This window comes from Xyrauchen texanus, chromosome 8 (assembly GCF_025860055.1).
Source record: "Xyrauchen texanus isolate HMW12.3.18 chromosome 8, RBS_HiC_50CHRs, whole genome shotgun sequence".
NCBI classification, from domain to species: Eukaryota; Metazoa; Chordata; class Actinopteri; order Cypriniformes; family Catostomidae; genus Xyrauchen; species Xyrauchen texanus.
Window position 1 is genome coordinate 47,710,615 of NC_068283.1, and position 13,428 is coordinate 47,724,042.

The 13,428-nt window shown below is 41.4% G+C and overlaps 1 long non-coding RNA gene across 1 annotated transcript; it reads right to left on the reverse strand.

Annotated features, from left to right (window-relative positions):
• Window positions 1-11,204: 11,204 nt before the first annotated feature.
• On the reverse strand, window positions 11,205-13,226 carry LOC127648424 (uncharacterized). Its single transcript, XR_007971167.1, has 6 exons — window positions 12,914-13,226; window positions 12,306-12,376; window positions 11,981-12,157; window positions 11,831-11,860; window positions 11,701-11,751; window positions 11,205-11,569 (listed from the first exon to the last, which is right to left on the reverse strand). It is a non-coding gene; the product is annotated as an uncharacterized LOC127648424 (long non-coding RNA).
• Between the last annotated feature and the right edge of the window lie 202 nt (window positions 13,227-13,428).

Here is a 13,428-nt window from a genome sequence, read left to right on the forward strand (position 1 = left end):
ATTTGCAAATGCCCATGATAGAGTTTAAAGGAGAAGTACGCATGGCCGGAGAAATAGAAGTCAATGAGAAAGTGCCAGTAGAGCAAAAAGAAAAGCCAGCAAATTTATACCCAACAGCCGATCTGAGAAGCATCTGTAGTGATGAAGGAGCAATAGGACCAGAACAAGACAGCATGAAGGGTTCAAGGACCCCGATGTGGGAAGAGCCAGAAGGATCAGATCGAGAAATCCGCCCAGAAATGTCAGGTCAACAGAGAATGAGGGAAGAGATAAGCAAACAATGCCAGGAAGCAATACTGGAAGGAATAAAAAGGTACGCAGAGCTGCAGGACGAAGAACAAGGAAAACAAGAGCAAGAAAATACATCTGAGGAGGACGATCTAATAGACCTTGAGACAGATGACGACATAACAATACCATTGAAAGTGAAAAGAAGTGCAGAAAAACAGCGGCGAATGAGGAAAGAGGTGACCAACATCAGGGCCAAGTCACTAGAACTATTGAACTCCATGAGGAAGGAGGAAGAAATGCTGAAAAATACGAGAAGGTCAACAAGAAGAAAGGAGCATGTTGCTCCAGATATAAACACCCTGAGACATCGGACAAAAGGGAAGATGAAGCAAGTCACAGGACGGCTTTACATTGAAAGCGTGCCAGAAGGGACTACACAAGCATGGCAGAGAACGTCAGGACGAATGGTCAGAACTGATGCGAGTCTGATGGAGGGGATAATGAAGCGTGGCAAGATGAAATGGAAAAACCAAGTGGACTACATAACAAGATGGCAGCACAGTGTCCCATTATGATGAAGGGACAGTATGACTGCTATGTGCCATGGGCCAATCATGATCTCGAAGGACTACTGGCAGCTCTTCCTGACATCTATGAAGGAGCAGGAAGATGGATTAGAGATGTTGAGGAGCGAGCAGTAGGAACTCAACTGGCCCTGGGAGATATTAAAGCACTGCTTGCAAGATGCATTGGAGGAGGCAAAATGGCGGAAATACTCGAAAAAGCCAAAGTGGGAAATGCAGCAGATACCACAGAATATGATGAGATACCATTCAGCAGATGCCGAAATAACATCTGGAAGGCCCTAAGAGAAGAATTTCCCACCAACCTAGACCCAAAATCAATAAAAGGAGAGCCACTGGGAGCAACTGAAAACCCGAAAGCCTATATCGAACGAGAGCTAAAGAGATGGAAGCTGGAAATGGAAAAAGATCCAGAAAAGGATCCCTGGATGACAGCAGTGTTCGAACGGCCATAATAGAGGCTATGCCTACACCAGTAAAGGACAAGCTGGAAGACGTGGTGGGGTTAACTACCAAGACACAGAAAGAGTTCTGTGCCCATGTAGTACATGCAGTGGAACAACACAGACGGAGTGAAGAAAAACTAAGACAGCAGGAGAAGGACATACGTAAGAAACTAGAACAATTGCAGCTGGAGGAACTAACAGGAAACAGGAAGAAAATTCAAGCAGCAGTAAAAGGAAAAGACGCATCAACCTCCGTAATGGCACCAGTAAATACAGCATCACCAACTCCAAGCAGTGCACAGGCTCAAATAACTTCAAGTGGAATGGCTGCACCTCTGGTACCTGGCGTATCACCTGTGCCCATGTATCAACCTGTACCAACAATCCAGGTAGCACCAATGGCTCCTGGGCCAAGTGTTCCGGACCAGATACCCATGCAGAGTCAGGCGATGCAACAGCCTATGCCGACTGTAATATATCAGTTCCCCGATCAAATGAATAGAAGATGGAATCGACAGTATCAAGGGGAAGAGGAAGAGGACAAGGACGACAGAACTATAATAATGGCCCAACAAATGTATGTTGGGGGTGTAACAGAGTGGGACACCGAAGAGAGACTGTCCCATGAACCCCTGGCCACAAGCACACCAGGCAGACACCAACAACTGGCAACAGGACCCCCACCAGCAGCAGCAGCAGCAGCAGCAGCAGGCCCCAGGTCCCGTCAATCCATGGCGTGGACCACCACAAGGTTACTAGGGCTGCCCAGAGAATCCTACGGGGAGGGGTCAGCTTCCAATGATATCAACTGATGCTGATCAAGAACCAATAATGAAGGTTAAGATAGAGGGAAAAGTAACACCTGTTATGATAGATACTGGAGCCACCTTTACGTGTATAAGTCCAAGTTACGCCTCTCACCTCCCGGTCTGGAAAATATGTGAAGACAGTAGGATTCTCGGGACAAACGCAATTGATTCCAATGACGGCTCCAGTAAACATAGAAGTAAAAGGAAAAGCAGTAAACATCCCAATCTTAATATCAGAGAATACACCAGTGAACTTATTGGGAAGAGACGCTATATGCAAAATGAATCTACAAATATGGTGCACTCCAGAAGGAATCTACATTGACAACAGAGGGGTAAAACAAATGACCATGACAAAATCACCTGAACCTCAATATCCACAAGCAAACGTATATTGGCTGGGAAATCTAGGAAAAGCAGTGGGCGACACAATAGACAAATGGGGAAAATATATTAGGGCACAGTTAAGGGATCCAAATGTGCCTGGAGCAGAGCATCATTGTACATTAATGTACGATGAAACAAGAAAACCAGAATTGGAGGAAAAATGGCTGAATGAAACAAAACAGCAAGAAATTACCTTGACGTCAGAATACATAGTAATTGGAGAGGAGGGAGCAGCTCTCAAGGTAGAAAACAATGACTTTTTAGACAAATGGTTTCAGATACCGGACTCTGTTCCACATGTAACAATTTATGTGAGCAAAGGAAGGGAACAAAAAGACTTAGGACAAATGATGAAGAAAGCAGAGAGGATACATTGGAAAGAAACAGAGAATCATCTTATCATGGAATCATCAGATAAAACATTTCTAAAGATCATATGTGCCACCCGAATGATAGGAACGCCTAAGGTAGTAGTTATCTCAGCCTGCAGAAAAACTAGGCTCAAAAATGGTAGAACTGATGGCAGAAATGGAAAAGATGGTGCCAGAAAAACTGTGGTCACGCCATGACACTGATGTAGGGTTAGTACTGTCAGCAAATCCAGTCCAAATAAGGGTAAAACCAGGAACCCAACCTCCACGAAAAAAGCAGTACCCAATTAAGCCTGAGGCAATATTAGGGATTGAAAGTACAATTGAAGGGTTGCTTAAAGCAGGAGTGCTAGTAGAAACATCAAGTTGTTGTAATACACCTATATTACCAGTAGCAAAGGCAAATAAGACAAAATGGCGATTAGTACATGATTTAAGGGCAGTTAATGAGGTAGTAGAGGATTGGCCTGCAGAAGTACCCAATCCGCATACTCTGCTGACCAATGTTCCCCTGCTGCAAATTATTTCACTGTGATTGACTTGTGTTCTGCCTTTTTCAGTATTCCCTTAGCAGAAGAAAGCAGACAACTCTTTGCATTCACCTATCAAGGTAAACAGTTCACGTACACACGTTTGCCACAAGGATTTAAGCACTCACCTCATGTGTTTAATCAGGTATTAAAAACAGACTTAGAAGATCTAAGAATGGACAGCACATTGATCCAGTATGTAGATGACTTATTGATCTGCTCACCAACACTGGAGCAGTGCCATCAGGATAGTATTAAGGTCCTTACTAAACTAGCTGAAGGGGGTCATAAGGTATCAAACGATAAGCTACAATACTGTTTACCCCAGGTGGAGTATCTGGGACGGATCATTGCACATCAGACTAAAGCAATATCACCAAGCCAATTGGAAGGCATAAGTAAAGCTCCACAACCACAAACAGTGGGGCAAATGATGACCTTTTTAGGTATGACAGGATTTAGTTCAGATTGGATAGAAGACTACGCTATGAAAACAAACCCCTGAGAGAACTAATGAAGCAGACAGGACAGCAAAACCTTAGAAGTAGGTTAACCTGGGGTGCAGATGCACTGGTAGCATTTGAAACACTAAAAAGGAACTGCAAACAGCACCTGCACTAGCAAGTCCGGATTACACCAAGCCATTTCATTTGTATATAGCAGACAGAAAAAGTGGTTATGCATCAGCAGTACTGATGCAGGAGTCGTGCAGTGGGAGACGAAAACAACCAATAGCATATTATAGCACGAAACTGGACAGCGTAGCTCAAGGATATCCGCCATGCTATCAGGGATTGGCTGCAGTTTACTTTGCGTATGAGAAAGCCTCTACAATAACTATGGGATACCCGGTAGTGATTTACACTCACCATAAGATAATAGAGTTAATAGAGAGTGGGAAATTTGTACTAACACCGGCAAGGTGTTTAGCATATTCAACACTGCTAACCTACCCAGATGTAACTATAAAAAGATGTACCACTGTAAACCCAGCAAACTACATTCCCTTGGAGGACGAGGGCACACCGCACGATTGTGTGGCAAATTCATTAGCATTTACACGATTGAGGCCTGACCTGGAATCAACGCCTATGATTGAGGCTGAAGTAGAGTACTTTGTCGATGGATCTTGTTTTAGGGACTATTTAGGAAATCATGCTGGGTTTGCTGTGGTAAGAAAGCAGGGAGATTCTTTTGTGCCTGTTGTGGTTCAGCATTGCGAACAGCCATGCTCGGCACAATTGGCAGAATTGAAAGCACTGACCAAAGCCTGTCTGCTTGCGAAAGATCAAAGAGCAAATATATATACAGATTCTGCTTATGCTCATGGAGTGTGTCATCTGTTTGGTGCAGTGTGGAAGCAGAGAGGTTTCAAAAGAGTGATGGAACACCGATTCAGCATAAAGACCAAATAATCAGATTAATTTCGGCAATGCTGAGTCCAAAAAGGTTGGCTATCGTGAAGTGCCAGGCACACAAAAAAGGCAATGATTTTGTTATTAAAGGAAACAATGCTGCGGATGAACAGGCCAGAGAAGCGTCAGGATGTAAGGTTGCAATAATAGCACCGCAAGTGATATTACAGGTCCAGCCAAGCCTAGCAGACGTAGCTCGAATACAGCTTCAAGCTGGTCAGCCTGAACTAGCACAATGGCAGCAGAGGGGGCAACAAGGGATGTAAATGGAATATGGAGGTCACATGAGGGACAGATATTGGCTCCAGTAGCACTTCTAAACATGCTAATTTCTGATGCACATGGATTTGATCACTGTGCAAGAGGTGAGGTGGTGAGGAAGATAAAACAACAGGGTTACTGGTCACCATACTTACAGGCCACAGTAGATGAGTTTTTAACTAACTGTGAAATTTGTCAAAAACATAATGTTAGGAAGGGTACAACCGCTCCATTGGGACACATTCCAGCACCAGAGGGCCCATTCAAACACCTAGTAATGGACTATGTAGATATGATAAGATCAGTCAGAGGGAAAAGGTACATGTTAGTAATAATAGACAGATTCAGTAGGTGGGTAGAAGCAGTACCCTCAGCCGATCAGGGAGCACAAACAGTGATTAAATTTCTGACAAGAGAAGTTATCCCGAGATTTGGAATACCGTCGCAAATTAGCTCAGACAATGGATCAGCATTTATTCAGAGAGCGTTAAAAACGGTAATACAGCAGCTGCGAATAAAACAACGACTAGGATGCGTCTACCATCCGCAGTCTCAGGGGATGGTAGAGAGAGTAAATGGAAACATCAAGGCAAAAATAGTGAAAATCTGCCAAGAAACAAGACTTAATTGGGTTGATGCGCTTCCACTGGCATTAATGAAATACCGCATGCAAACAAATAGGATTACTAATCTAACCCCGCATGAAATGTTGACAGGACGACCTATGCCAGTGCCTTATCTAAGAGGACCCTATGAGGGTCCATCATTGGAACAACTAGAAATGGAATTGAAAGCATATATGAGACAATTGACGGCAATACATGGAAAAATCTGTTTGCAGGAACAAAGAAGAAATCCTAGGCAGGAAGAGAATGAACCTTGTTCAATTACGCCTGGAGATCTTGTGTACCTGAGGGTGTTTAGACGGAGGTGGAATGAGCCACGGCGGGAAGGACCTTATGAAGTGATACAGGCGACCCCAACGGCAGTGAAGGTAAGAGGAAGTAATACATGGTATCATTTGAATCACTGCACTAAAGTACGCAGGAGAAACCTTCCACAAAATCAGGAACCTGAAGCAGAGGAAGCAGCGGTGCAGCAAGAAGAGGACCAAGCCCACGAGGTTGAAGAAGACCCACAAGTACCAGATAGAGACGTTGAAGAGAGTGACGAAGAAGAAGAAGAACGACAACCGAACGTAGGGGACGAGCACACTGTGGAAGAGGCAGAAATTGAAGGACGTGCCACAGTGGAGCAGGACAGCACAGAAGGAGAAACGGAAGTACATGACGCAGAAGAACAGGAACAGGAAGGTGAAGAAAGAGAAAGACAGGAAGAAAGTACTCGCCTTGCTGTACCAAATACAGAAACAATTGAAGAAGATGGAGCAGACCAATCGAGGCATCCGTGGGATGACCTCTTGTCAGCGGCAGAGGAAAGGCTGGGGGATGAAGGAGGTACTGTGGATAATGATATTGATGATATATCTGGGACAGGTATTTCCCCAATACAGGGCCTACCGGGAAGCAGCACAAGAAGACCCAGGCTCACCCGGTGAAGGACCGTCAGAGCGACCATGGTATGACGATCTCAACACAATCAACACATCAGACCTTATGTCCCTTTTCCAACAATGAGCAGGAACAAGACGTCACAAAACAATTAATCAGACAGAAGAGAGCCTCTGGTGCATTAAGCAAAGATGACACAAAGAAAGACAAAAAATTAATTAATAATCGCTCGACACAACACCAACCAGATAGTAAGCCAAGTGCAGCTGACCAAGGCAAAACAAGGCCATCAGATTTAATATATGATTCGGAACCTATTGAGACAGCAGGAGTAGAAGAATTATTACAACATGCAAATCAAAACGACTGGTATAAATGGGCTAAATATACGGTTAAGCAGGCAGACATGACAAATTGTGTAATGTGCTCACCCTCACCGTTGAAGAAGTTGACAGTAGTTCCGAATCAGTATGATTACAGACACTGCGCCAAGTATTATGCCAAAAATTGTGGAATTAAAGGAAGAACAGTGTTCTGCCCAGCGGAATGTTTGGCTTTCCTAGGTCACCCAGAATATGAAAAGTATAGTAAGCTGCTAAGATGGGGAGATGAATGTAGGAAATTAGATGTACGCGTGGATAATAAGAATAGAGAAAGTCCATCATCATTTACGATTAATCAACAACTGGAATATGAATGCTTTAACAGGACCAAGGGACAAAATAATGTAGGACAGTTTAAGGGCAATTGCGCAGTAATATGGCATTTAGACGAAGAAATGTTTTTCAACGATAATGTAATCAGATTTGGGGGACCACGTTATGCAACAGCAACATTAGGACAGAACTTTACTGCAAATATAACCCCAGGATGTTTAGGTGTAGTGGCGGGTCATTGCCTTACAGGATGTGAAAATCAAACCTTAGTATCTCCTTCGATAAAGATTCATCAGGAACAAACAGAAACCATAGCGGACTACTTTTGGTTATGTGGGGAGGTCAGTTGAAAACCTCTCTACCTAAAAACTGGAAAGGGCTGTGCACTAGAGTCAGGTTACTACAAGAGGTAACTATGGTAGAGTGGGATCTCTCTGAAATCCAAACTGCACCAAATCCTCTTGTAAAACAACAGGCAAGGGTGAAAAGAGCGTACTCCCCAGATCCGGATGTTTATTTAGATGCAATTGGTCAACCAAGGGAATACCACAACAATTTAAAGCTAGGAATGAAATTAAATCAGGCTTTGAGTCAATATTTGTATGGGTAACAGCCAGCAAAAATGTAGAATGGATTAATTATATTTACTATAATCAACAAAGGTTTATAAACCATACTGATGAGGCATTGGAGGCATTAGGAACCCAATTAGCGGCAACTAGTAAAATGGCATGGCAAAATCGTCAAGCACTAAATTGGTTATTGGCAGATAAAGGAGGAGTATGTGTTATGTTCGAGCAGATTGCTGTACATACATACCGAATAATACATCCCCAGAAGGAGCTTTTACACAGGCAATGAAAAAACTGCATGACCTCAGGAAGGAAGTTACATCTAATGCAGGAAGAGATCAGATGTTTGGCAAATGGTTTGAGGATCTGTTTGGCTCATGGAAATCAGCACTAATAAAGTTAGGGATAATAATAGCTGTAGGACTGGCCCTATTCAGCATTGCTGTTTTGCTGTGTCATACCAATTATCAGATCACTAATGGTCAGAACAGTAGCAAAGCAGATGGTAACGGTCTCAATGATAGCACCAGCCCTAGGGGTGGAAACTAGATATTGCACTGTTGGGCCTGGATTGGATGAGCTTGATGAAATTTACTAAGAAGCAATCAAGAAACAACACTGAAATTTGAGGGAAATTTATTTTTGAACACTTTTCTCATGTTTTTGATAGTAAGGGAGATAGCATGATTATTATACTTTCATTTTACATAACAGAATACATAGCATCTCAAGAAAGGAGTTAGAGGGTTTTTTGTTTGTTATTTTTGACATGTTCCCCTATTACTTTCAATATAACCCATTACTTACGTTAACAAAGTTTATATTACAATATAATTAATCAAGTAGAAGTAGTATTGATGATGATTTTGTTCAAGAAAATACAGTTGTGAAGTAATTGCTAAGAGAAGACATACAAGAGCGACATGTGAAGACAGGAGCGACGAGCACCTCAGTGCTTGGCTGCAAGAGCAAATAGACTCAACTGGTGGTTTAAAAACCCGCTGTCTGCTCCAACACACCACCAGATAGCGCTCAGGCTACCGGAATTGTCTGTGAGTTCCTCTGGCAACGAAGGATAAATATTACTATGGTACTTTTTACTAGTGTTTTGTTAAACATATATATATCTTCTATTTAATGGATAATCAATTGTACTCTACATCACGCAAGGCTTTACATTTGCATGCACATGCTTATTACAAATAAGTTTGATTTTTGTCATCCACTCCCCAGGAACAGTGGTAGCTACTGGACTGGGATCTTTACTCCTTCTTGGTCAAGTGTGGGGGAGATGTTTGGTCCCAGGTCCTGCAGAGTGCAGCCCCATATAGACAGCATTGGATAAAGGACTGGTGTAGCCACTTTTGGCTGCAAGTTGGTATGGGATTGGCTGGCTTGTGTGACTGCACTCTGGTTTAAGGAAAAGAGTGTGAGACTTTTTAAGTCTCAGAGGAGGGAGTATATTGTATATTTTTCAAAATCTTCTAGTGTGTTTTATATATCAAAATACTTATATGAGTTTCTAGGCCTTTGTGTGAGCCAGGAGAGAGCATATGAGGTTACTAAAAGTGTTGATGCTGCAGAAAACACAAAGAATGGTATACAACCTTGAAATACAGGATGTACTTTTTTAATCAGTTATTATATGAATGGTGTCTTGTATTCTTGCAGCTGGTGTTTTGCTGTTTCTGTTAATTAGTAGTATTTTGACATATATTCTTGATGTATTTCCTTTATGCCAACACGTATCTCTAAAATATATGGTGTGTCTCATTAAAACACAGGATGCACTTCTTACAGAAATACTTTTAATAAGTTAGATATCTCTTATATGATATGTTTTCTGGCATGGTGTTTTGCCTTGATGAGTTGAGAATCATTGAAGCTTGTATTTTCTTTCATTAATTAAATGATACTGTGTATGAACAAAACAAGGCCGCCTCATTATGAGGGTATACTGAAATGTAGGGCAAAGGTAAAAGGTATGTGAAGGGGACATGGCTGTTTTTCTCATACACAGGTGTTTCTAAAATTAATGCACTCTTACCATGAACTATGACATATGTCAAAAATAAGTGGAGTTACCAGTTGATGTATGTTTTTAAAAAATAATTAGATGGGGATTTGCCACCAATATTTAATTAGCTGAGGAAATAAACTATATTGGTGGCGAAGGAAAGAGATAAGGGTAATTATTCTATTGGTCAGAGATAATGGGCAAAGAGATAACAAAAAGGTATATAACTGAGAACTTAGGAGGATAGAGTCAGGACAGACAGCTGACTGGACTCATGTTTGTTGATTCTCAATAAACTGAACTTTGGCATCTGGAACTCAAGACTCTGAGAGTTTTCTTCAACTTAGAGAAAATCATCGCAATCTTCCACGACAAGAGCGGTAAGGAAAGTGTGCCTCGCTCTTAAGTGCTTTCTGGGAATTTTTGTGTTGTTTCCTGGGCACAAACCCGTGAGAGCCATCAAAGAGGAGTTTCACAGGATTGCAGGTCAGTGGTGTAGAAATCAGTTTAAATGAGGCTAACCTGATAAATGACGATCAGTTAAGAACATCTTGTTGCGACCCCTGGAAGTAGCCTAATAATTAGAATTCCCTTTAGGATTTCCCAATGTGGTTGGATGCATTGATGGCACACATATTCCCATTATTGCACCTTCCGAAAATGAAGCTATGTCAACAGGAGGTCCATCCACAGTATTAATGTGCAGGTACACTGACAGCCTACTGTTTCTAATGGTCAAAGACTACATCACAATACTGTAACATGTCTCATTCTTTGCACTGTCAAGATCATGTCTGATGCTGCACATATCATCACAAATGTGGAGGCCAAGTGGCCCGGCTCTGTACATGACTCAACCCTGAGCAACAGGCTGGAAAGGGGTAAGTAAATGTATGTCCTATACACTTATTTCAATGTATGCACTACACACTTACAGGGGCACTTCTATGCAGCACTAAAGCAATGTGAACTTTCTTACAGGAGAGATTGATGGCTTTCTGCTGGGAGATAGGGGTTACCCATGCCGACCAACACTAATTACCCCTTACCCAGAAACACTGTGGCACACTGCAGGACGAAAGCCCGGGTGGAGATGACCTTAGGCCTGTTGAAAGCACGTTTCCAGTGCCTACGTCACCTCAGGGTAACTCCTGAAAGGGCCTGCAACATTATTGTGGCATGTGTTGTTCTCCATAATATTGCCATAATTAGAGGGGAGCAACACCCTGCCCTACAAATACAAGACCCCGAGGAAGACCCATCAACCCTGCAGATTTCCAGGATGGAAGGGTAGTCTGAGATAGGATATGCCGCAATGTCTTCTCAGATTAACACACATGATATCCTCCACCACAACCAACCACAAAATAAAAAAGAAATGAATAAACACAAAATCACAACAATTTATTTGGTGTTCTTTATTTCCTACAAATTCAAAAACAGTTAGATTTTAATATAGTTTCAATACTTCCTAGAATTAACCTGTGACCATACACTCACCTCTAGCTTTAGTTTCAGAATCTCGATTTCCAGATCTGCCTTTTGGATCTGGCGATCCAAGTATATAAGTTCTTTGCTTTTTTTTTTTTTTTAATTTAATAAGATGAAGTCTATATAACTCCTTAACTGGCAACTGAAAATACAGTAGATTGGAGTTACATCATGTAGTTCTAAACAAATTCTACATAATTAAACTGTGGCATTTACTGAAAATCACTGAACTGTGTTCATCTGTGCACCAGAAGTCGATGGACCTTCCTCCTGCTGTTCTTCCACACTCTGGGGGGTGGGGGGAGAGATGAGAATGTCAGTTTATATTTAGATATAAACTTAGATTCTATAGGCTACTCCACATAAAAATGTGAAGAAATCCGTAGATTGTTTGATGTGTAGACACATAATAACATTACCTCTGTAGGCCTCTCTGTGGCAGTAGAAACTGTTTCTTCATCCCCATCATCCTGTGAAGATGAGCATTTAGTTGAGTAATATTATAATACTATTTGTCATAATTTCTGGTGTATTGAGTAGGCTACTTACAACTGCCTGGGGTTCTGTTGGGACAGGAGGCTACAAAAGACATATATTACCATCAGAATCTATTGGGACCAATGAAAAACCCAACCCAAAGTAAAATAAATGGAAATATCGCCAATAGGCTATATAGAAAATAACACATAGACCTCTTACATTTTATGAAGGCACTTCAATCTTCAGGAGTGACTGACTCTGATGAAGTCCCTCCAGGAATTCCCTCAGCCATTGGCCTTCCAGCATTCAGGCTCAGGGCCATCTCTTCTGCATTTGTCAGAGGTGGTGGTGCAGGTCCTCCCCCTGTTTTACGAGCCTCTGCCTTCTTTCTGTTGGCTGAGTAGAAGTCAAATGAGAATGAACATTTAGACCAAATGTAACAAATGCTGCTGCACTGCTAGACACTGGATGCCATTTAGTTATTTAATATGTCAAATGTTTGTAAAGTCTGGTACCCTACACCTATGTTATGCTCAAGCCTTACCTGATTGAATTATGTTTTTATATTTCATTTTCAGCTGCTGCCACGTTCTTTTAATGCCTGCAGGATTGCACCTACATGAAAATTAAAGGTTTATTACATACTGTTCTTCCAGTTTCACCTGGATATTTTAACAGTTGGGTACTCTAAAATAGTTATTAATTACTAACTACAAATGACATCTTCAACAGTGTAATTAGATTAATATAATAATTACTATCTCTAGAAAGTATTGGTCTACTTATTACTAATTACTGTATAAATCCCATATCAACCTCAACCACTTGAACAATACAAGAAGAGACAAGAAACTGCACTTTTAATGCTTTCAAATAAACAATCTACAATTGCATGAATTATTCTTGAATTGACCAAAGTGTGTAGAGGGAGAAGGTTACATTAAAAATATACCTTTTAAAATTGTTAAATCCACTATTGTTTTATACAGAATTGTTTTATAGTCTATGCAGCATTTAATGCAATTACATCAGATTTTACATTAAATTACAGAAGAATTAAGAGTAACCCCTTTAAATAAATTACAGTATTTAGATTTCTTAATAATTAATTACACCCAACACTTTATAACAGTAATTAAAATGTAAACTCACGCATTGACTCGAGCAGCTATTTTCTCCCAAGCTAACTCTCTGTCCTTCGCCGCTGCTGCCATGGTGACTCATAATATCTGCGCTCCATTGCTAATGGCTTTTTATAGTTGTGGTGCACTCGCTTAACTCAGAGTCAGTCAACTTAGAGTTGATTGAACGAACTAATTTCAGCTGTTCTGTAACTGAAAACTCAGAGTTTTCCATCTCAGGGTAAGTCAACTCAGAGTTCAAGTTTTTACTCAGAGTTGGTTGAACCTCCTTTCTGAAACAGGCCCCTGTTTTCCGCCATTGTTGTTTTGAAGTACTCGTGAGCAGGCCGATAGACCGGACACGTAATACGCGTGCGCATGACGTCATCATTTTCACAAACTCGCATTTATAACGGGATCGTTTTCAAAAACATGCACTTTGAAACCTGTTTTCAAAAGTTTGTGTTTTCAGGCCCCAACACGCCTTTGTCATTTAAAGCCAAAGCACATCAAAAGTTTTACATTTTTAGTTGAAACGTGTAAACG